This window comes from Podarcis raffonei, chromosome 1 (assembly GCF_027172205.1).
Source record: "Podarcis raffonei isolate rPodRaf1 chromosome 1, rPodRaf1.pri, whole genome shotgun sequence".
In the NCBI taxonomy this organism is placed as follows: Eukaryota; Metazoa; Chordata; class Lepidosauria; order Squamata; family Lacertidae; genus Podarcis; species Podarcis raffonei.
In genome coordinates, this window is record NC_070602.1 from 105,605,451 (window position 1) to 105,629,757 (window position 24,307).

General features: G+C 41.1%; 1 long non-coding RNA gene across 1 annotated transcript in view; it reads right to left on the reverse strand.

Annotated features, from left to right (window-relative positions):
• Positions 1–483: 483 nt before the first annotated feature.
• Positions 484–24,307, reverse strand: part of LOC128422846 (uncharacterized) — a 28,439-nt gene continuing 4,615 nt past the window's right edge. Inside the window, exons 2-3 of the long non-coding RNA XR_008332611.1 lie at positions 3,845–3,938; positions 484–2,655 (exon numbers count right to left, since the gene is read on the reverse strand). This is a non-coding gene — a long non-coding RNA (uncharacterized LOC128422846). The remainder of the gene's footprint in view (positions 2,656–3,844; positions 3,939–24,307) is intronic.

Below are 24,307 nucleotides of genomic sequence, written 5' to 3' on the forward strand. Positions count from 1 at the left end.
TGGTATTCTGCTTGGCTCATACTGAAGGTGCACACCTGGCGGTTTCAGCATGGCGCTGCAAATATCCTGCTAAAACCAAATGCACACAGAGTTCTTGGCTTTTTGTTGCCCATCACAGCAACTGAGCTCCCATCATAGGAGCCAACTCCGAGGGACCAAGGTCCCTTCAGACCCCAATAAAATATTTGAGGGGGCCATCTCCCACTCCCAAGTTCATGGGCATTACTATTCAAATAGTGTGCCATGTCTTGTGATCGATTACACAGGGCAGGGCTTACCTGACACACCCACACGCATATTTTATTCAACTTGGCACCCCTGGCTACCACGCAGGGTAGTGGCAACATGCTGTCAGCCTGAGCAAGTGGCCGGGAGGGACGTTTAAAAGGAATTCCTGGAGCAGCCATAAGTTATTCACATTATTTCTTTCCACTGAGCATTCACAGACAATGCAAGAGCCAGAAACACGACATGAGCCTGTTTTACATATTTACTTACACATCCAACTTCAGTTACCCTCAGAGGAATTAAGGACGCTTACAAGGCAACAGCATTTTCACAAGGTTTGGCTGAGACCATCAAAACACTGCTCCTCAAAGTCAAAATAAAGTCCCCCCTTCTTCTTTTTTTAAAAAGTGGATTTGTTTTCTGGCTTTCTATATCCCAGAAGCTTGTAACATTTTCCTTTGGCAGAGCAGCAGATACTTCCACCATCCGTCAGACATCTGTGCACAAAACAGACACAATAGCGCGACTGAAATTGACATTGTGCTAATTTTTAAAAATAACTCAAATCTATTTTTGAAACATTTGAATGGTTTTGCAGAAATGAGTGAACACTTTTTCACATGTGTGAAATGGCAAGGCTCTTGTGAGCTTAAGGATTTCATTGTTTTTTCCTTTTATTCATTTTTTCAGCACACGAAATATTCTGCCTCAACAGCTGGCTGTGCCCAGCAAAGATGCCAACAGATGTTAGAAACCAAGTTTTCTGCCATTTGCGAGCATTCTGTTGAGCCAGATATGCTGGGAAAGCTCCCTTCTGTTCATAAGACCCAAGTTGTACGTTTCTGCTTAATGTGCTGCTGATGAGAACGCAGTTAGACCAGAAGGGAAATGAGATCTGAACAGCTGCTAGTCATTGGCATCCCAGGGCACATTAAGGAAACCCTCCAACGACTTATTGCCCTCTTAAAAGTCAAAGTCAGGTTCCATTTGTTATCATTTCCCCTTTCAGATTAATCAGCATTTCTCGCAGAGGTCTTGCTATTCCCAACATCCAAGAGATCCCCAGTGCTTTCACTTTGAACTGCATCACCAGCAATCATTCTCCAGAGACAGAGAAAGAAGTGGGGGAATTCAAATAGGATAAGGCTGTGTTTTCAAAAAGCTATCAAGGAAGGCTTCTCTCCCATCCATCTTACCTAGACATTGCAATTTGGTGATCTAGGTCCCATGTTGCCTGTTAAAACTATGCCCGTTGCCTTTCCGTAGGAAGTCAAACTGCTCTAGAGCACATCAGTTTTTGTTACTATTTGGTTTACATACCGTTTACGCTTGACTGCTAAACACCACATTTTCCCCATCTGGCACAACAGTGTGCCATTGTTCAATATTAAAGGATCTCTGCATAAGAATGTAAGGATACAGCACCCTGTTTCACAAAGTACATACCTGGATGCCTCTAGGAAGCCCATAAGCAGGACCTGAAGGCAAGAGACCACTCCTGCTGTTGTTCCTGAGCAACTGGCGCTCCGGCTGCCATACTGCCCTTGCACTAGGAGGTTCTGCTTAGCTATCATGAGAAACATATCGTCCATGAATTTGTCCTATCCCTTTTTTCAGCCATCTAAACTTGAGGCCACCACCACATCTTTTGTCAGCAAATTATTTAAGTTAATTATGCATTGTGCGTGAAGAAGTACCCTCCTTTCAGTGGCAGACTTTGGGACCTGAAATTTCAGTGCAATGCCAAAATTTGGCACATGCACACCACCTCTCAGCTTAGATTCTAAGTCACTGTTGTGTCGCCTCCTGCAGCGCCCTCTCGGCTTGGAGCCCATTGTGGGTGAACTGGCTGTGCTCCCCTAAGTCCACCTCTACTCCTTTGTCCTCAATTTATCTTTTTTGGGGGGGGGTGAAAAGCAAGGTTATGCATATGATGTGATTCTGTGCAAGCAAGTTGTCTGCACAACTCAACATTTCGAAAAAGTTCACCATATGATGTCGCTTTTCAGTCTAAATAAATGCGTAGATTAAGCCTGGAAATAGGTAGGTCTGGTGAGATGTCAAGAGGCAGAAAAATGAATGGGCAAAAGGAATGTTTCCACATAAGGGGGAGCCAATGTGGTGCCCTCCAGATGTTGTTGGACTTCAGCTCTCATCAGCATGGTCAGTGGTCATGGATGATGTGCGTTGCAGTCAAACAACATTTAGAGGGGCCCATGTTGGTTAGCCATGGTTTAAATGATAAAACTGTCATGCTCTAAAAAGTCCTTTGTCCAACCCATGTGTTGCAGAATTAGAATAAAATGCACAAAATAAGAAAATATATGCAAATCTGCCTAATTTGCATACCTCATATGGGTTGCAGGATTCATTTGTTCTTGGCACAGAATTTGGATTAGCCTGGGGAATAATCCTACTCCAACACTTCTAAAAGATGAACACCAAAACAGGCAAAAGTATCATCATACCATATATCCTGATTAAGAACCAAAATGCCTGGGTAAACAGGATCGTTTTTGACTGGCACCTAAAAGTTGATAATGATGGTGCCAGGACCTTCGTTGATGAGAACAATGGTGTCAGGACCTGGGAGAGCCCCTGCTGAAAAGGCCTATTATTGTGTCACCCGCCAACTTCCCTCAGAGAGGGCACAGATGATAAATGTAGGGTCCATATAGGTTCATGTAGTGAATGGCAAGGTACAGTGGTACCTCAGGTTAAGTACTTAATTCGTTCCGGAGGTCCGTACTTAACCTGAAACTGTTCTTAACCTGAAGCACCACTTTAGCTAATGGGGCCTCCTGCTGCTGCCGCGCCGCCAGAGCACGATTTCTGTTCTCATCCTGAAGCAAAGTTCTTAACCTGAAGCACTATTTCTGGGTTAGTGGAGTCTGTAACCTGAAGCGTATGTAACCTGAAGCGTATGTAACCTGAGGTACCACTGTACTGGGGTCCTGAAACCACATAAGGCTTTGTAAGTCAAAGCCAGCACTTCAAATTGAAACTATTGGCATCCAGTGCAGTCATGCCATGAACATTATATGTTCAAGACCCCCTGTTTCCAGTCAATAATCTGGTCGCTGAATTCTGCACTAGCTACAGTTTCAAAGGCAGCCCCATGTATAACACATTGCAGTAATCCAGCCTGGTGCTCATGTCCAAGAAAATGTCCCTTCCAAGTTTACACCCACTGAAGAGATAAGGGAAGTATTTAATAATCTGGAGTTTACATGAAAATAAATATATATATGAATATCCTTAAACACACACACACACACACACACACACACACACAGAGGCAGCAGCTGTTTGACAACTTGAGCAGCTTATTTCCTAAACCCACATTCTCTCTGAGCATGAAAGATACCATAATGCCCCAAACTGACTTCTATCTTAAATGAGACACAGATTGCATTTCCCTTTATGACTATCTATACCAAATTCATAGGCACTAAGCACAAATTAAGAAGAAATCTTGGTGGCTCATTTCTTTTGTTTTTGTATATAAATAGCCTGGTTCTGTCATGGGAAAGTCACCCTCTGAAGGGAATATTTCAGATATTTGTTAATAAATTAGTTAAGCATGCAAGAAAGAAACAACCCTGTTCCATGATACCTTGTGGGTTTGCATTAATGATGTGCATCAAGAAAGCTGCATATATATGATTTGTCAACTCACTGGGGTACATAATCCATGTTCTGTCAATCATCTATGAAGTCCAAGAAGGAACCACTGTTAATAATTCACAAAATTTCAATCCAAGGGAGAGCAAGCAACAAACACGACCCACAAACCTTTTCCAAAATCCATTTACTTTAGTGGGAAGACTATGATTGACATCAGTGGACTCATGAGTCACTTCACAAGGAGGGGAAAAGCAACCTCCAGTGATAATGAAAATGAATAAATTTAGACAAGTGACATGGGAAAGAAAATGGGCCTTATGTGGCAAGGCTGACAACTGTCTTGCAAATCCACACCTTCACCTTCTCTATCTCCAATATGCATTCTTCATCCACATTCTCAGCATAACCAATTCAAGTGCCATCCTTTCTGAAGGCTGCTATAAATAACACATCAGGAACTGAATGGTCAGTGCCTACATATATAGAAATGCTATAGAGGGATGTTTCCTATTAAAACAGGGTTGGAGATCTAGTAAACATTTAACCCTCTGTCCTCAAATGACTTACTCTAGAGAAGAACTGGCTTTAGTTAATGATTCAGAATGGGCAGCTTGGAGATGGCAGCCTAAATAAACAAACAAACCCAAGCTTACCTGGGCTCTCATTACCACACAGCTTATTATTTCTAAATTGGTCCATGTAAAAATAAAAGGGACAACTATACACTACGATAAACATGGGCTGATGCCGAAAATGGCATTTGTGCACCACATTCTCCCTCATTGCAAAAAAACCTTCTCTCAGGCCTGGATTGAAGGTGTGAGGGGCCTAAGAGTAATACAGTGGGTGGGCCTAAGTAATACAGTGGGTGGCATATGGTCAAGAAACAAACAACATGTTACTCAGTTATCCAAAATTAACGTTACCTTTAGCCAAATGATTACATATTGAAAGGGAAGAAAAAGAGAGGAGGAGGATAAAGTTAAATAAACAGTGGAAGTAAAAACACACACAAATAAACAAGAAAATGGGGGGAGGGAGAGGTTTTGAATTAAAATGCAAGCTTTTTTTTCATGCAAACATGAGACATCTTCCATTTCAGGGACAAAACGGTAAAGGCCCAGGAGAACATGAACAAGGAAGAGACTGACTGTGATGGATGGAGCAGGGTGAGATGGAATAGTAATGCCGCGTTGGTACATTTGAATTTCAAGAGACCCAGTCAAAAAGTGCACATCCAGTTCCGCATAACAAGTTCCTTCCAAAGGCAAGCCCTAAGATATTTGAGATGTAAAGCAGAGGACACAGGGCTGGTGAATGTGTCCATCAATTGTAACCTAGAGAAAGGGTTGCTCTGGAGCTGTCTATTAAGGATGGCAGGAACAGACTGAGACCAGCTTGAAAGTGACCTATTCTCTTGCCCCACTGTATGCTTTGCATCTCAGTCTCGAGACGATTTACTCCTCAGCTGGTCACTTCTTTTAAAAGAATGGAATTGGCCTAAACATGAGGCTGCCTGGAAGCAAAGGCTTGTCTACTGGAATCCAGGAATGCCTCTACAGAAAACTGTAAGGTGAAGCCAAGAGATGTGCCACCTTGAAAGCAGGAGCAATTGCTAGCTAATTAAAAAGACTTGGGGCGCAACATTTGACTATGCCGATTCATATTTTTATATATGCAAATTTAGGCTTATTTCAGAGGGGGGGAATCCAAACTTTGGCTGTTGCTGTCTGTGCTTTCTCTGAGCTATGAGGTGCCAACAGGATTTTCTGGGTCCAGTATACGGAGTGGGCTTTCTGCCCAACCTGCAGTCTATTCACAAGAATTGCTGGTGTAAATATCAAAAATAAAAACAGGTATTGCCCAACAACTAGCATGACTCCTCTCCCTCTTTCTCTCTCCCTCAAGCCTCTTGATCTCTTGGACCTTTTGGAAGAGGGAGTTTGAAATTAGCCCAACCACTGCTACAAAAGCTTCCCACTGGAAAAAGCTAGAGGCACAATTTGAGACTGCTCAATAGTTCAACAACGCACATGTCCAAGCCACAGTGCCAACCCATTCAAATTTAGTGTAAATGCACCTGAGTCTCTGGTAGTCACTACCAGGCACTGCTTGGAGATATAAACACACCGATGAGCTTTGAACTCTGTGGGAGCCTCAGTGATGGAGCAAAGAAATATGACCCAAACCACTATTGACAGAACTCCAGAACATCAGAAAATCAGATACATATGTCTTAGGCATTTTATTTTACATCAGATCCCTGCCGTTGTCAGGAAATATGAACTGAATAAATTTGCTGTACCCAAACCTCCCGTGGGGTTAGTACCATCAATGTTTTATTAGGATCTAAAAAGTTATCCAATAAACAAAACTTGAAGAAAAACAAGTCTTTCAGTTTTGAATCATGGCAATGAAAAGGCAGGAGAAAAATAAAGATGCAAAAGAACAGGGTTTTAAAAAGCTGCTCTGTAAGCAGTTGTAAGACTAGGGTTAACCCTTTCCCCTCACGCCATTTCCCTCCATTAAAACCACATACTGTGAAGCTGCTATTTGCTGCATGGTGGGAAACATACGAGACTTAGAAGGAGATAAGAAAAAAAATCTATAGACCAGACAAGACACTATGGCTGAACAAAACCATCTGTGAAAGGCAACATTATTACACTGACTCAAAGAGTATTTAATTGAGCAGCCCAGTAAAGCAAGAAGAATAATCCATATCAAATTATCCTGCAATGCTCCATTTCACAGAGAATAGAGAATGTGCATTTTTGTATTTTGACAAAAAAAAAAAAAAGCAAAACACTTTAGGAAACTTGTCCCACACAGACATGCAAGCATGTTTAAGGACCAGTCATGGCTGGAATGGTTAGACAAAGAAGAATTTGTGGATTTAGGGGTTGTGGCATAGGAGTCTCTTGCAAAACAAAAAGGATAAATACAGCCATATATAAGTGAATGTGGACATCACACAGTAAAATATACCCAGGAATATTGCTTGCATTCCAGATAGTGGACAGCCAATGAATCTGCTGCTGGATTCATCCCTAGATGTTATAGATGCTAACTAGGTGGTTATATTTAAAACAGAATGCCTGCTGTTATACAGCATGAATATATTATCCTGGGAGTGTCACATTATATAAACTCAGCTGAATTAGGAGTATTTATATAGTAGCCCTTTCCCCAAAGCTTTCCCCAATTATTTCAGCCGTGTTATGGCAGAAGGGTTATTTCTCAACTAAAAATATATTTCAGGTCCAAAGATTGAAAAGAAGGGTAAATATTTAGGTGTACGGATAATAGCAAAGAATATAAATTTGTATAAAGAGAACTATTTGAAAACTTGGGAGGATGTTCAAAGAAATTTGCAAATATGGGGCAGAATGAAACTTTCACTGCTGGGTAGAGTGTTGACCATAAAAACGAATGTATTACCAATAATGCTATTTTTGTTTCAACCAATACCGGTGACTGGCAAGACAGATTGTTTTAATAAATGGCAAAAAGATATTTCTAAATATATCTGGCAAGGGAGAAAAACGAGAATAAAATACTGATAGATATGAAAGAGAGAGGAGGTTTCTCCCTGCTGGATATGAGATTAAATTATGAAGCATTTTGTCTGTGCTGGTTGAAGGAATGGTTTTTATTGAAGAATCTGCATATTTTAGATTTGGAAGTTCACGATAATATTTTTGGCTGGCACACTTATTTGTGGTATGAAAAGGTGAAAGTATATAAATGTTTTGCAAACCATATAATTGGGGGGGGGGGAATGTATAGCATACTTAACCTGAAACTGTTCTTAACCTGAAGCACCACTTTAGCTAATGGGGCCTCCTGCTGCGCCGCTGGAGCACGATTTCTGTTCTCATCCTGAAGCAAAGTTCTTAACCTGAAGCACTATTTCTGGGTTAACGGAGTCTGTAACCTGAAGTGTATGTAACCTGAAGCGTATGTAACCCGAGGTACCACTGTATGACAGAAATTTGCTAAGAGAAGAGGGTAGAGAATTTAAACTAAAAGTGTTTAAAGATTTATCAGGGATGTTAACAACATGGTTACAAGATCATCATTTGAATGACTTGTTTAAAAAGGATATGAAACGGACAATATGGAAATGTATAAATCAAAATCGAATAAGTGCTGGAAATGTAAAAAGAAAGAAGGTACCATTTTTCATATGTAGTGGTCTTGAAGTGAGGTTAATTGATATATAATATAAAAGTGGGAAATGATATATAATGAATTGAAAAAGATGTTTAAGATAACATTTGTAAAAAAAACCCCAGAAGCTTTTCTCTTGGGAATTATGGGATCAGAACCACCTAAGCAGTATAGAAATTTATTTATGTATGCAACTACAGCTGCAAGAATGTTATTTGCCCCAAAATGGAAAGAAGAAGAAGAAGTCCCTACGAGATAAGAATGGCTACACAAATTAATGGAGTATGCAGAAATGGCGAAAATTACTGGAAGAATAAGAAATCAAGAAAATAAAGTCTTTAGAAAGGAATGGAAATGTTTTATTGAGTATTTACAAACAAACTGTAAAGAGATCAAGACATTGGCAGGATTATTGTAAAAACTTGCAGTTTCAAAAATGTACTGGTATATGAGATAGATATGAGAATAGATGAAGAAAAGAATAAATTAAGATAATTTGGAGTATGCAGGAAATGATGAAATAAATGCAAAGAACCACAGAACGAGAAGGAAGGAAGTCAAAGTTTGAAATGTCAGAATGTTTGTTGAACAATTATTGTAATGTATATAAATGAAAATTATAAATACTTTTTTTAAGGGTTATTACCCCCTCTACCAAATACTTCCATGTGTGATTCCCCTTTTCAGTCTCCCACTGAATACATCTTCTGACTCAAAACTAATTTCAAAAAAAGTAATGACTTCCAAACCTACTGTGCAAAAAGAGCATTCTGAAAGGAATCAAATGGAGCTAAACTTCGAGCCAACTAGGATTTACATAACACAAGGTAACAAATGTGTTATTGGGGGAAATCTATTTTGGTAGCAAGCTGCCATCCATTGTTTATCTACTCAGCTTGCTGCATCTATAAAGGAAATAAAAAACGTTGTCAAACTGACCTGGACAGTGAACTACGCATTGTTAGTCTACAAAATATAGCTTTGATGTATATTTCTTATATACATGTAAGAAACTCATCTTTTGCCACAGATTTGCTTTCAAGTTACGCTAACGTAAAAAAGCAGGAAAAAAGGCTGAAGACAGACATGAGAAGTTTATGGAATTACGCATCAATTACAAAGAAGTTTAGAAAGAAGAACAATTTTTTAAAGCACTAAACACTATTAAATAAGTAAAATTTTAAAGGAATGTGTTGGAACAAAAGGGCAACCTCTTTCTTCTCTTTCTGCTCAGTATTTACTGTATCTGCTGTACAAAATGGAAGGACACAGTGGGGTCTTTGTTCAAACACAAATGAAAGATGGATTTTTGTTTGATCAAGAGACTATGGATGCTTGTTCTATAGATCACTAGTAGTGCGGCCAGGAGGCATATTTATTTCCAGTTTCTCTTCTACAATATTACCAAAGGGAACGGAACATACATTAATGCCGAGTTTCTCAGCTATTGTTGGCCTACAACTCCCAACATCCCTGACCACTGGTCCTGCTAGCTAGGGGTGATAGGAGTTGTAGTCCAAGAAGCGCTGGAGACCCAAGTGTGGGAAACACAGCACGAATGATACCTGATTGCTCTGGCCTGCAGACAGACTCCCAAGTCATTCTCCAGAACTGTGCATTTAGTTTCTTGCCAGGAGAGTAATCAGTCAATGTTAATATTGGATGAATCATCAGATAGTAAGATTACTTAGGAATATTCCTTGAGTAGAAATGGAAATGCCCAACACACAGGGATGCAACTGTTTTACTTCTGAACAGAATAACCCCATCTTGACCATATACTGTATATGGCAGCACAGGGATGGAGAATCTGTTTTTCTAGAAAGGGCTGTCAATCAATCTGGGATTGGAGCCAAAAGCTATGGTTTTCCCAGTAGCGATGTATGGAAGTGAGAGCTGGACCATAAAGAAGGCTGAGAAGAATTGATGCTTTTGAATTATGGTGCTGGAGGAGACTCTTGAGAGTCCCATGGACTGCAAGAAGATCAAACCATTCCATTCTTAAGGAAATCAGCCCTGAGTGCTCACTGGAAGGACAGATCGTGAAGCTGAGGCTCCAGTACTTTGGCCACCTCATGAGAAAAGAAGACTCCCTGGAAAAGACCCTGATGTTGGGAAAGATTGAGGGCACAAGGAGAAGGGGACGACAGATGATGAGGTGGTTGGACAGTGTTCTCAAAGCTACCAGCATGAATTTGACCAAACTGTGTGGAAGACAGGAGTGCCTGGCGTGCTCTGGTCCATGGGGTCACAAAGAGTCGGACACGACTAAACGACTAAACAACAACAATAGTTAGGAACATAGGAAGCTGCCTTATACTGAACCAGATGACTGGTCTACCTAGCTCAGCAGCCACCTAGGGTTTCAGGCAGGAGATATTCCCAGACCTACTTGGTGATGCCAGAAATTGAGCCAGGGATCTTCTCCATGCAAAGCAGTTACTCTAACAACTAAGCTGTGGCCCTTCCATATGACTGGATGGTGGGAGGGGGATACACACACACACACACACACGTGTGTTGGGAGGGGGCACATTACCAACCAATCCATGTGTCAAATGATCCATCTTGTGGGGCCATAGGATCCCCATGCCAACCATGGCATAATCATCTGAAGACAGTTAATGTCACTTGCCTATGTTTATTTCATTTCCCTCTTTATGTTTGCACCACACTTTTCGTTGCAATAGACAGCCGGTCAAAAGGCACCTGACAATTACAAAAAAAGGAAATGAAAAAAGAAATAATGCCAAACCCCAACAAAACTATCTATTAATTAAAAATGCTGAAATAAGCTATCAATCATATTAAATTGTAATGCCTAAGGAAAAAAATTAATATGCATTTAATAATAATCAGCATCACATTCCTACATTGCAAACATTTCAATGAATAACAAGAAGATAATAAAACATGTGGCACATACTTTAGACAAGATTATACAGACTATACAGCATCCACTGTATACAAATATTGGGACACAGCATTGATGGAAAAAAAGTAAAGCCGGCAAGGGTACACTCAGAGCTGGCCACAGTGCTTAGTCCACAAAGGCAATTTCAGATCTCATAGAAACACTCTTATCATGCCATGTCTGCAGCATAACATGAGCATTCGATACATGACATGAATATAAAAAAGCAGGTATTTCAGAGCGATAGTCGTGGATAGAATCAGTTTTTGCATTTAACTTATCTTATTTTGATCCCGTTTACGAATCACTTCCTACTGAATGTTTTGAAGCGATTTCACAGTTAAAAAAATGAAAAAAATAGAATTATTTCTGAAAAAAACCCCAATGAAAAGCAATTTCACATGCAGAAACAGTTTCAAATCCAATATCAAGACAGAGAAGGATAAAGATCTCCACTTAAAATGCTTGTTGAAAAAAGGAAGGTCAATAAGCGCCATAAAGGCAACAGAGATGGCCCCACTGTTGAGTGTCACATACCTGCCACTGGGGTCGAGAACAGGAAATAATAAGTACACCAAGTAATCATGGCAATTAGTTCTAAGTTCTAGGACTGGTGTTTCCTGAGGTTTTCTCTATTTTCAGGGACGATAGGGTTTCCTCTTTTGTTAGGAGGATGCTGTTCTGTCCCACAGGTCGAAATACAGGCCAAATGATGGACTGACTGATGCTACAAAGACCAAGTTGCAGAGATTCCTAAGAAAGGTGCACAAAACATTGGAGTGACCAGTTCTAGTGTTTTATTATATGCCCAGCCTGGTAAACCCCTTCCTTTCCCTTCCTCCCACTCATCTACTCCCGTTCAGTAGTTTAGGCAGCAGTGTGCTTCCTTTTGTCTGCCTACTTTAGTCCCAAAGCAAGGGGACCCCATCCTTGATACAGCTTACCTGGCATACTGCTCCTTGTCATTGTTGTTGGCATCCCTCTGCCTCGAGAGACAATGGGAGTGCACCTCCGAGGGTGAAGTCAGGCCGCTGCATTAGCAGCACCAAAGTTACCTTCCTGGGGCAGAAGCTTAGGCAGTGTGTATGGAGGTCCTGGGCTGCTCAGACAACAAGCCCCCGCTCTTGGCCTTGTTGATGTGGTCCAACGTTAAGCAGATACATTTGACACCAACTTGGCTGCAGGAGTTGTTGGAATTCTTTGCCATACTCAGTATTAAACAGCTTACCACACCAGCCACATGGTACCATACAGGAGAGGGTGATTGCCACCAACTTGAATGGCTTTACAAGATGGTTAGACAAATTCGTGGAGATTAGGCTATCAGTGGCTACTAGCTACAGTGGATATGTTTTACTTCCACTGTTAGAGGCAGTATGCTTCTGAACGAGGAGAGAGTGTTCTTTGCTCAGGTCCCCCTTTTGGGGCTCCTCATAGGCATAGGATGTTGTACTAGGTGGGCCTTTGGCCTGATCCAGCAGGGCTCTTACATTCTTACGTTAAAACTTTTTTTTTTTTTAGCTTAACTAGTAAACATGAATCTACACAGAAATAAGTCCCATTAAGCTCAATGGAATTTACTCTAGGAACATGAACATAGAATTGCATCCTACATAAAAGGTTTAAAGAAATGCAATGCGCAGAAAGCAATCTAATACTGAGTGAGACTATTGCTTCATCTAGCTTAGCGTCGTCCACACTGATTGACAGTGGCTCTCCAGGGTTTCAGACATGGGAGATTCCCAGTCCCAGCCATAGATGGAAACACCAGACTTTCTGCATGTAAAGCAGGTGCTCTTAACACCAAGCTGCGGTCTGCCCCCATTGCAAACAACAGAACGCATTCTGCACACCTCGTTGTACCTCTGCACACCATTTGCTTAACTTGGCAAAGGGATTCAAATAAATTTGACTCTCATTGCCATGTGACAGGAGGAAGTATGAATTGGCTCCCGTTGCTGATATGACACAGGACTAAGCATCACATTGTAAAGAACTTATTCAAGTGCACTCTTCCTCCAGCCCCTGAAAATAGCGCCTTACAGGCAAAAACAAACTTTTGTGTGTATGATGAATGTTCCTGTAGAGAGATGGCAGAGTTTTGGCAGTCATGTTGCTTACCATTGGTAACAGAACAAAAGAAGGCATACCTCCTCTCATCTGAAGTGCTGGCTAAGCAAAGGAATGTTGTTGTGTATGGTCCATAATGAGAAATTGCTTGGATAGAGCTATCCAGCAAATTCAGATAAAAAAATCAACTCATATTTTTTAACTGCTTCTGAAAAGCATGTACATTATTTCAGTGATTCTTAAGTAACATTGTGTGGAATGCACAAGCATGCAGCCCTTGAAACAGGTGGAGCAAATGAGAGCTTGTCCACATTTGAGCATTATTTAGCTGTTAATCCACTTTCCCCCATTCAAATTAGACCAGAGCAGTCCACAGCCACATGTATTTGAATCTGTATAGGAGAAGCAACTTCAGCCTTTTCTGTTCATACCAACAGACATTCTGTTTTGTTTTTAATTTGTGTTGATTCTATCATGCTGATTAAGTACCGACAAAGCATGCATGCAGAGGAGTGTTGTTAAACTCAGGGTGCCAACTTGTGGGGGGCACGTAAGCCCAGCCCCCTCAAATCTTTTATTGGCGGGTGGGTGGGACCAAAGGGAGCTTGGACCCTAGGAGTTGCCTCCTATGTTTGCGGTCATCCCATAGGGATCTGGTTGGTCACTATGGGAACAGGATGTTAGACTATAGTGACCTTTGGTCTGATTAAGCAAGGCTCTTCCTTTCTTCTTATAATTATTTTCTTGAATCCTCTATAGTAGTAGGGAGGATAGGGAAGGGAACATAGCAAGAGATACAGCACCTGTTTCCACACCTCAGCAACAAGGTGCTATCAAACTACAGCCTCTGCTGGCATGTATCACAGAATTCATGAGCCCAATGAAAACTTGAGTGCTCAGACAAGATCCATTCAATACCCAAAATTCTCTTACAAGGAAAAACACGTAAGAAAGCACCTGAGGATTTCGCTGAATAGGAACCCTCTACCCCAATTCCCCATTAATCAGGAGAGAAGCGGAGAAATGGGAGATTGTCAGGGTGAGAAATCAGGAACCCACACACCTGCATACTGCTGTTCCACATGGTGAGTCGCATTAGGGCTAAAGACTACAGTGTTCCTAGTCAATGAAATGCTCCTAGGGGTCTACAGTGACTCCACTCATCCAGGCCAGCCACTGGCTCACTTTTAACAATAGTATCCACTTTGTATGGTTGTTGCCTCTCTATGGCCCAGCACTGACGCTATAAAGCCCTCTGAATGAGAAGGTTAAATGGCCAAATGCTCTTCCATTCTCTCTCTCACCATCAAAAAGACTGTGAAGATTACTCTGGGGTCTAAAAATGTGCAGGTTAATTGCACCTACACAATGTCTAGTTTTGACTCAAAGCAGGGAGCCATCTCCAGCAGAAGGAAAATGGTGGTCAGCACAAATAGGCTTGTCCTGTCTTCAATGCCGCTCTTCAGGAGCTGGTTTCATGGTAAAAGTGAGAGTGGGAAATGCCAGTGCTAAAATGAAGGCAGTGCATGCAAAACACTCTCAAAGCCTCAAATGATTTTTCTGCCCCACTGCAAAAGCGAAGCAGTGTTATTCACTAGATTCTATTTTGGCAGTGGAAGGTTTAAAATGTCACATCTCTTCCCAGCTGCTTCCTTTGATTAGGGAGACAGAGGAAGGCTGAAGGCTGGCAAATTAGTCGATACTCATGAGATCATCTTTTCCAACCAAGTGATGCAGCCTCTCAGTTACATCATTATTTGTTTACACACTGCTCAGAAGATGTTGCATGCCAATGGGTGAACATTTCTATTCTGCCTGTATGGAAGCATGAAGACCAATATCACATATATTTGGACTGGAGACATCAGGCTGTGCAGATGTGGGAAGGTAGTCTGCACAGACTACCTTCTCACAAAAAACTCCCTGAGCACATAGGAAAATACTGCACCAGAAAGACTAGGAAGTCCATTTCTTCCTGGCATGCTAGATCTCTTTGAACAGCAAGGGGTTTTTCGGGGCTCGGGGGAAGGAAATAATTCAAACATGGTTTTCCCTCACTCCCACCCCCCTCAAAAAATACAGACACAAACTTTGCATGCCTGGAGCATTTGGAATATTCACGCAGTAGAGATACTGTTGGATTTTGATGTGGGAAACCCAGATTCAAATTCTCCTAAGCCACTGATGGCTCACCATATAGCCTTGAGCAAGGCAGTATCTCTCAGCCTGATGCTGTGAAGTTAAATGGGATAAGAATATTTTTTAAATCACAAGAGCCTTTGGGGTAGAATAAGGGGGGAAATCTACATAAATAATATGCTTATGCCTCAGTCTCAAAAATATTTGCCTTGGCTTGTGCTAGTGGAAAAAAATAAATCATTGTTTGTGATAGCATTCACTGCATTTTGTTTTAAGGGGAGAAGCTTGCAGAAAGAGTCTTGGATTCTTGTGACATTCAAGCATGCAGGGCGAAAAACCTATTCCATTTTCAGTTCTTAATGGTAAATACCACTAAGTTTCCCAATATAATACATACACACATAATTTTATTTGTATGACAGCTTTCCATCGCTCAAACTGTGCTCAAGGAGGCTTACAACATGAAATAAAAAAATAAACACATAACCACAACATAAAAAGTAGTCATAAACAATAAACAAAACATTTAAAGATACAAAACCAAACCGAACAATTTCCACATAAACCGCCACAAAAATCTAAAGTAACGATACAAAAAACCAACAGCAACAAACCCCGCAACAAACCTTCACCAAACAACACCCCATTCTTTATATAAGAATAAAGGTAATATTTGATTCAGAGCAACGCAGAGCAGTGGCAAACATATCCAGTACCAACTACTGTTGTTGTCTCATGACCCAAAACACCAGATAATTCTGAATACACAGCTGTTCAATGAGGTCAACATGCTTTGCCTGCAACGCATGGACTCATCCACACTTCCATTTGCCTCATGATTTCTAGTCATGAGTCTGAGAGATTCTTATTTTGTTACACAACTTTTCCTGGGAAAACCCACTGTTTACTGCTGAATCTGAACAAACACCCATTGGGTTTTCTGTGGGGTAACACTTGTTTTGATTCAGCAGTAAACAGCGGGTTTAAAAAAGCGTTTTATAGCTGGTGCAAAGCAACAGTGCTCACCACTATACTATACACTGAGGCCTCCAATATATCTTTCTTCTTTTCTGTGTATTTATAAGAATCTTTTTTAAATCAGGGATCATTGTTTTACTGGAGAAAAAAGTGCCAATTGTGTTAATGAATTTCTCGCCTCAATTTCAAACTGTGATGGTCTGTAACAACTGTTTCTCTGTTTTACCCTTCTACCATATGATTTGTTATTAATGTACTTATTTTACGATCACAGGGTAGACCCTTCGAAGGCATGTGGGGATGCAAATTACGTAAGCAAATAAACAAGATACTGACCATGAGAAGTGGGAGAGCTATCCTACTGCTTTTTCTAAGCATTTTATTGCTGTTACTGTACTTTTCCGTGTATAAGACTCCCCCATGTATAAGACGTCCCTTATTTTGGGGGACTCAATTTTAAGAAAATGGGGGGAGATGGCTCAGAGGTGTTGAGTTGGGGGGGAATTGCCCAGAGTTGTACAGCTTGGGGGGGGGTTGCCGAAAATCACTCACTCGCAGCACCGATGCTGACAATCGCCAGCAACCGCCAAACCAACTCCACTTGCCACAGCGACAGCCGATCGCCAACAGACCCTTCCCTAGCAGAAAATCGCTAACCCGACTGAGAAAAGCTGTCCGCTGACAATCACGCACGTCCCAGAACAGCAGCCGCCAATCGTGGCAGCGACAGCCAATCCACAGTAGTACTTGCTGCAGAAACCAACCACCAACCCAATTAGAGCACCAGCAGCCAATCCAAAACAGCCCTTCTAGCAGCCAACAATCAGCCACCAAATCTCCTGCTCCTAGCTGCAGCCAATCACCTGTCCCCACCATTCACTATCCATGTATAAGACGAGGCACATTTTTTAACATTATTTTAGAGTAAAAAAACCCTCGTCTTATACACTGTCGGGCCAGCCGTTACAAATGGCGCTTATTTTAAGCATAAAATAAAGACGCAGAGAGCTAGTATTTTTCCTTGTACTGATGGAGCAGCTCTTTCAGACATCTTCTCCTCTCCAGTCCGGTCACTTTATTACCCTTTGTTCTCTCCAGCCGCATGGCTGCTTGCCAGTATCTCATGTTACCTAATCTGGCCAAGCTTAAACCCACCCACACCATATAGGGTCAACACTGCCCAGAGGAAACACAACTCCTTTTAAGGTCAATACAATCCAAATACATGGTAAGGCACAGACATGCTGGTCACTGGGTCAGCAAGACACCAGGTGGCACTACAAACCTTTGCCAGGGCTTTCTGGCTCCCACCCTGGCTCCCACATGCCCTCTTTCTTTATATTTTAAGCATAATCATATATATCAGTACCAATGGCTTTGTCGAGCGCGAGAAGCGACTCTTTTGACACCGGAAGCGGGCCGTGGACTGGAGAACCATGCAGTACATACAGAAATTAAAGAATGAATACATTGTATATAGCAACACAAAAAGAATGAATACATTGTATATAGCAACACAAAATAATGCAAATAACTACTATAATAATCACTAAAATCAATAAATGTCGAAGCCAACTTCCATCCGGAAGCTAAGAATATAAGAATTCTGATTCCATGCTGCATGGTAGGCTTCTTTTCTAGTTTTTAGCCATGCACTGGTGTCACTTCTATAGCACTGAGATTGGTCACTGTATGTTCCTGTAAGAGAACAAGAGCTATTAAACATGAATTTCAATGTATATTGACAGTTTGGATATATGCCCCATGATTCTTTCCCCTCTTTAAGTTGAAAATAACTGGGGGCAGGCATACATACCCAACATTTAGAAGCATGCAATAAACTAGTAAACTTAATCATAACTTGTACAAAATTATTATTCCTCCATATCTTATGATAATTTTCACCCTTAAAAGTCTTATTCAACAACACTGTTCTTACAGTTCGAGAGTGGCTGAGCCGTGAATACTGCCAGCCAGTGTAGGATTCAGGCGACTGCTGCTTGCCAGCCAATAAGGTGAAATATGGTGGTTTCAACTGGACTGTGTCGTCTGCTTCTCTTCCTTGTATAATGGTGCAGCAAAGGATGGCAAGGCAAATGGTTAGGAAGCACTTCCGCAGTTGAAGGGACTTGCCATGGCTGCACACATCGAGCTGAAACCCATAAAGGCTTGTCCTCGACATCCACTGCCGCGTACCCTCGTCCCCACGTGATCAGCGGGACAGGTCCATGCCATGCGGGATCAGGCAAGCGTCTGTACACCACCAAGGGGCGGGGGAGTGCCTCCTCCTTCCTAAAATGCAATTCCGCGGGAGTATGGGTCCTAGTATTTGGATATAAGAGAAGGTTAAGTACAAAAAGAACTTGGTGAACAGCTGAAGGAATGAGTGCTGTTGGAATGTTTCGGCCGCCAAGCAGTTTTAGCAATAGTGTTTTGAACATCAGGTGCGCTCTTTCCACTATCGCTTGCCCTATGGAGTTAAAGTGTATACCATGAGTTAATTTCACATTCCACAACATACAAAATTCTGAAAATGTTTTAGAAATATATGCTGGACCATTATCAGTTTTGATACGCGTAGGTTTACCCATGACTTAGAAACAGCGGATAGTGTGCTGAAGTAAGGCTTGCAGGGCAAGAAACAAGGAAAACAAGTCAGAATCCAAGGAAGGAGTTATATAAGATATTGGTAAAATAGCAAAAAGCGATATACATACTGAGTATCCACAATAAGATTGAAAGATTGAGTAGGAAAGGATTGAAAGGCAAGAATCACAGCCGCTAGCTCTGCTCGCTGGGCAGAAGTCTGTGGAGAGGTAAATAACCTTTTCCATTTTCCTCCCTCTTCCCATGTCACCACCCCCCTATTTTTCGTTCCATCCGTGAGAAGGGTTAGTGCAGAGGGGAGAGGTGTGAGAGATAAAGGTTTGTCAAAACATAAGTGACCTGTGTCAGAAATTGTCAAACGATCATCCTTTGGAGGATTAAAATGATGACCTATAGAATCAGCCAAAACAATTTGCATGGCAGCATTTGTGATCAATAAATGCTGCTGTTCGGTCTGTGAAAATGGCATATAAATTGATGCAACATCAAAACTGCTCAAAGTTATACCACGTGAGCGTCCTTTGATAACAATTGTCTGATGTGGATTCATTTACTGAATGAATGTTCTTCAAAGGGGTATGAGGTAAATGTAAGCATTCTATAATGCAGATAGTCTTCTTCTTGTCCATCTGAGCATATAAATTTTCTGTTGACAACAATGGTGTAGCAAATACTGCCAGATGCAGCTTGTGTTCAGCACCTCTAGGTGGCGCATGCGGAAAGGTTTCAATGCTTCATTCACAAAATTTTGGCAAAGTGTAGGGGAGTTCCGCATGCTGTTGTGGCAGAACAATCCACTGATATCACTGGGTGGATTGCAAATTGTTATATACTGGCAATGTAAAAGCAAACTGTTCCTGTCTGCTGGATCCAGTGGGATGAAAATGATTCAATATGGCCAAAGTCAATTGTTCAGAAATAAGCTGTTCAGAAACGAGATGGTGCCATTGCTGCAGTTTTTCCTTTTGGTGGAGGCCACTGTTCTACCCACACTGAAGTATCAGTGATCTTGGTTTGCCATGCTGGAAACGTTGTATTGATAGCTACAGGCTGGTTTTTATTTTGTGCTGCTGCCAGCAAATGAGCCTTGTGGGTGGCTGTACCAACAGACTGGCAAATGTGTAGCATCGTAGCTGTATCAATGGCAGGAAGGTGTATTATCGGGCGCAGCGCAACCTTACAATCCTCAGTGGCATTTTCAAAGGCCAATTGTTTGATAATTATTTGTATGGCTTCAGGATTTTCAATTTGGCTACTCACTGCTGTAATCAGCCTGATTTTTCTCATTGCTTGTTTAGCAGCAAGAGCAGTATCCTGAATTAAGTTACAGGCAAGTACTGCACGTTGCAATGGGGTAGCTGTTTCTGCTGCTGGAAGAGCAGGATCATTTCCAGCCAGACCACGGTATTTTTGCAGATTTGGGTCTTCTGGTGAGGAAATGCAGTCTGGAGGTTTGGGATCTGGGGCTGCAGGCAAAGCAAGGGTTGGAACACATGGCAGGACAGCAGGCTGAATTAAAGAAGCTGAAGCTTGTGTTGGCAATGCAGCCATGGAGATATTTTTTGGTGATAAAGAATCCATAGCATATCGAACCTTGCACCATGCATTTAAATTCCGAACATCAATGCTGGGAAGCCCATGAAAATGTGTTCCAATTTTGTCCCAATGTTTTAATTCCAAAGTCCCATCTGCAGGAAACCAGGGACAATGTTCATCAATTGCCAGAATGAGCTGTATCAAATCTCCCTCAGGAACTTCCAATTTGTTGCAGGAGAGGAGAAATTTTAAGTCTTTTAAAAATTTCTGTTGGGGAGTAGTCAAAGAGCTGCCCATTTTTCTAAAATCAATATTTAAGGGATCGACTAACCTTGGATCCGTAGATGAATAGCGCTTGAAACCTTTTCCAGGCGAGGTAAGTCGATGAATATCCACTGCTTGGATCAAAAATCTTCTCACAGTCTGGCCCAGACTGTTTGCTTCAAATCTTGCTTCTTAGCTCTCTTTTAAAAACCTCAGTCGTAATCTTTTATTCAGCCTCACACGGGGCACCACTTGTCGGGCCAGCCGTTACAAATGGCGCTTATTTTAAGCATAAAATAAAGACGCAGAGAGCTAGTATTTTTCCTTGTACTGATGGAGCAGCTCTTTCAGACATCTTCTCCTCTCCAGTCCGGTCACTTTATTACCCTTTGTTCTCTCCAGCCGCATGGCTGCTTGCCAGTATCTCATGTTACCTAATCTGGCCAAGCTTAAACCCACCCACACCATATAGGGTCAACACTGCCCAGAGGAAACACAACTCCTTTTAAGGTCAATACAATCCAAATACATGGTAAGGCACAGACATGCTGGTCACTGGGTCAGCAAGACACCAGGTGGCACTACAAACCTTTGCCAGGGCTTTCTGGCTCCCACCCTGGCTCCCACAATACACAGAAAGTACGGTATCTCCTGTGGCCTTCTTTGTATTCAAGGAAAATGCTGAGCTGCAATGCTTCTGTCTGGCATGTTTGGTATCACTGTAGAATTAAAAGTTAATTAGGGTTAAGCCTCAAAACCGATACAGAATGATAACTAGAGTGTGGCTCCTGCAAACGGCTGGATTTTCTAGCTGCCCCTGTTACTAGCACTGTAAATGAAGAGATCTGAAGAGTTGTCCTACTAGAAGGGTATCCTCTTAGAATTGGGCATGTATTTGGTATGGGAAAGCTAAAATAAATAAGAGTTTTATGAATCATGTCAAGAGGAGGAATTTGTATAGAGTCTGAGAAATACAAGAATTTGCTGGAAAGGAAGACACCCCTATAGTTATCGCCAACTGAAGCAATTACATCAAGAGAAGCAACATGGATAGACAGTGGGCAACCTATGGAGACTTGTTGGACTTCTCAGGGAGGGAACCCAGATTGAAACCAATGGAAGAAATAAGGAGACAGGTTACTGACTGGTTACAGTACTATCAATTACGTGGTTACAAAGCATGGATCCTCAGGATTTTTGCATTGGGTCACCCAAATTCACCATCAGATCACATAGCATGTCCATGGCTATAGCCTGCACCTAAAAAACACACATCCACTGTTGCGTTGGGCCGCAATGACGCAAAAACGTGGTTACAAAGCACGGATCCACATGGATTCTCAGGATTTTTGCACTGGGCTACCCCAAACTCACCGTCAAATCACATATCATGTCTGTGGCCACAGCATGAACCACAAAAATCATACATCCACTGTTTTGTTCAGAATTTTTTTTTCTTGTTTTCCTCCTCTAAAAACTAGGTGCGTCTTATGGTCCGGTGCATCTTATAGAGCTAAAAATACGGTATATGATATGTTTGGATTTTTGGACCAAAGCTCGCAGTTTGAAAGAGAGTTATTGCAGAAGAATGAAAAACTATTGTCTAAAATGTATAAACTATTATTGGAATGGGAAACACAAGACGAGCTGGTTAAAGCTTCAGTGACCCACCGGGCAATTGATATAGGGCACAATATAGAATTAGACCTCTGGGAGAAGCTTTGGAAGAAAGATCTGAAATATACTGCATGCTACATGTTGAAGAAGAACTACATGAAAACGTTTCATAGATGGTATCTAACCCTGAGTACACTAGCCAAGATGTATAAATCAGAATCAGATTTGTGTTGGAAATGTAAAGAAATGGAAGGAACTTTTTTTCATATGTGGTGGGCATGCAAAAAAGTCAAAAAAAACATTGGCATGCAAAAAAGTCAAAAAAATGATATATAATGAAATGGGGAAAATGTTTAAAACAACATCCCCCCCACCCCAAACTAGAGGCATTCCGGTTAGGAATGGTGCAGACGGAGGTACCCAGGTGTCAGAAAAACTTATTTATGTCTGCAACAACGGCAGCTCGGATCTTGCTAGCCCAAAAATGGAAGGTGAGGGAGGTTTCTACTAAGGAGGACTGGAAACTTAAGATGATAGAATATGCAGAGTTAGCAAGTCGAACAAGTAGAATTAGAGAGCAAGAGGAACATGTATTTAAAGAGTGGAATTTTTTTGCTGAGTATGTATAAAATAATTGCACACAATTGAAAACACTGCCTGTATTAAGGTAAATTCAACAGTATAACATATTTAAAAGGGAAGTAAGATGGGAGAACTGAATTAGATGGATATACAAGAATATGCAGGAAATATGGGTAAATTAAAAAGAACCTTGGAAGAGGAGGGAGGGAAGTTGTTGAATGTATGGGTATAATGAAAAATGTTTATTTGGAAATATAAAATTTGAAAATTTAATGATTTTGGGTTTTTAAAAGAATTCTATGGTCCACCACACTTTTTTAAAAAATAATTTTTGTTCTTATTTTAGAAAAGGAGTTATAGCCAGGACTACTTTTGTTGTTGCTGTTAGATGATGGAAAAAAACAATACCCTTCCCTTTGCATGTGCAGATCTCAGACACACATCCTGATGTCACTCCCAGTTTCCTCCCAGTTTTTATGCATCTGGGGAGAGGGCCTTCTTGGAAGCAGTGCCCCATCTGTGGATTTCTCTGCGTGAGGGAAACAGGCAAAGGCTACTTCAGGTCTTTTCTCCAGGTGGACTTTCCTTTTCTCATCTACATGCTGATTGCAAAATTCAGATAAGAATTTTGAAGGATGGCTGTGTTTTGGTTCTCATATTTTTTCAGAGAGTAATAATTTGATTGATTCAGCTTTAAATGTGAACTGAATTGAGTATCTCCTCCATTCCTACCCATCTCTTCTTTCTTCCCACCAACAGCACACCAGTATGAAAATTGCTTCATAGATTTACTGTTGTTTGTAATTGCCTCTGTGTTTTAGTTTGCTATTCTAGGGTTTTACTAACTGTTTTATTATTATGCTGCTTTGGGAGCCTAAGAAAAGTGTGGTATAAATTAGATAGATAAGTCTACAATGGGGCATCGTGTCTAGAAAAGCTTCTAGTTGATTTACAGTTTCTCTAAGGAATACTTTCTTGCTTTTCTATTTATTTTAGTGTATTTCTCTGCCTACTGGCACAAACAAAATGAGATTTATAGAAATAATAAAGTAAGAAGAAAACCCAAGTAGCCCAAACTTAACAGTTGATCACATCTAGCACAGTTCCTTTTAACTATCTTTTTTATTATTTATCATTGCCCCTGTATTTAATTTTAATTCATTTTTGCAATATAAAGCACTAATGAACTCTCTTACAGCCCTGCTCTCCTTCCTACTTACAAATACTTATTGAGATTAAAATTAGTAAGTCAATTGTAAAACTAAGTAATTTCATTATCATGGACTAATGGCTAATATTTCTCTTAAGCCACTGTTATGGTTCCCTGTGCTGTCATTCTTTTTGGTTCTCCTACTAAACCCTCAAAATTATTGCAGGAAGAGGATACTGAACATCGCCTGCATGGTGTATTAATGTCAGGCTTGTGCTAACGGAGCACCACACTGTTAATTTAAAACCTGACAATAACTCACTCCTGTGAGTATGAGCCCCGTGCAACCAGCAGAACAGCCTTCTCCACCTATGGATCGGCTCTTGTCTGCTTTTATGAAGCTAGTGACCTTCAGCTGCAAA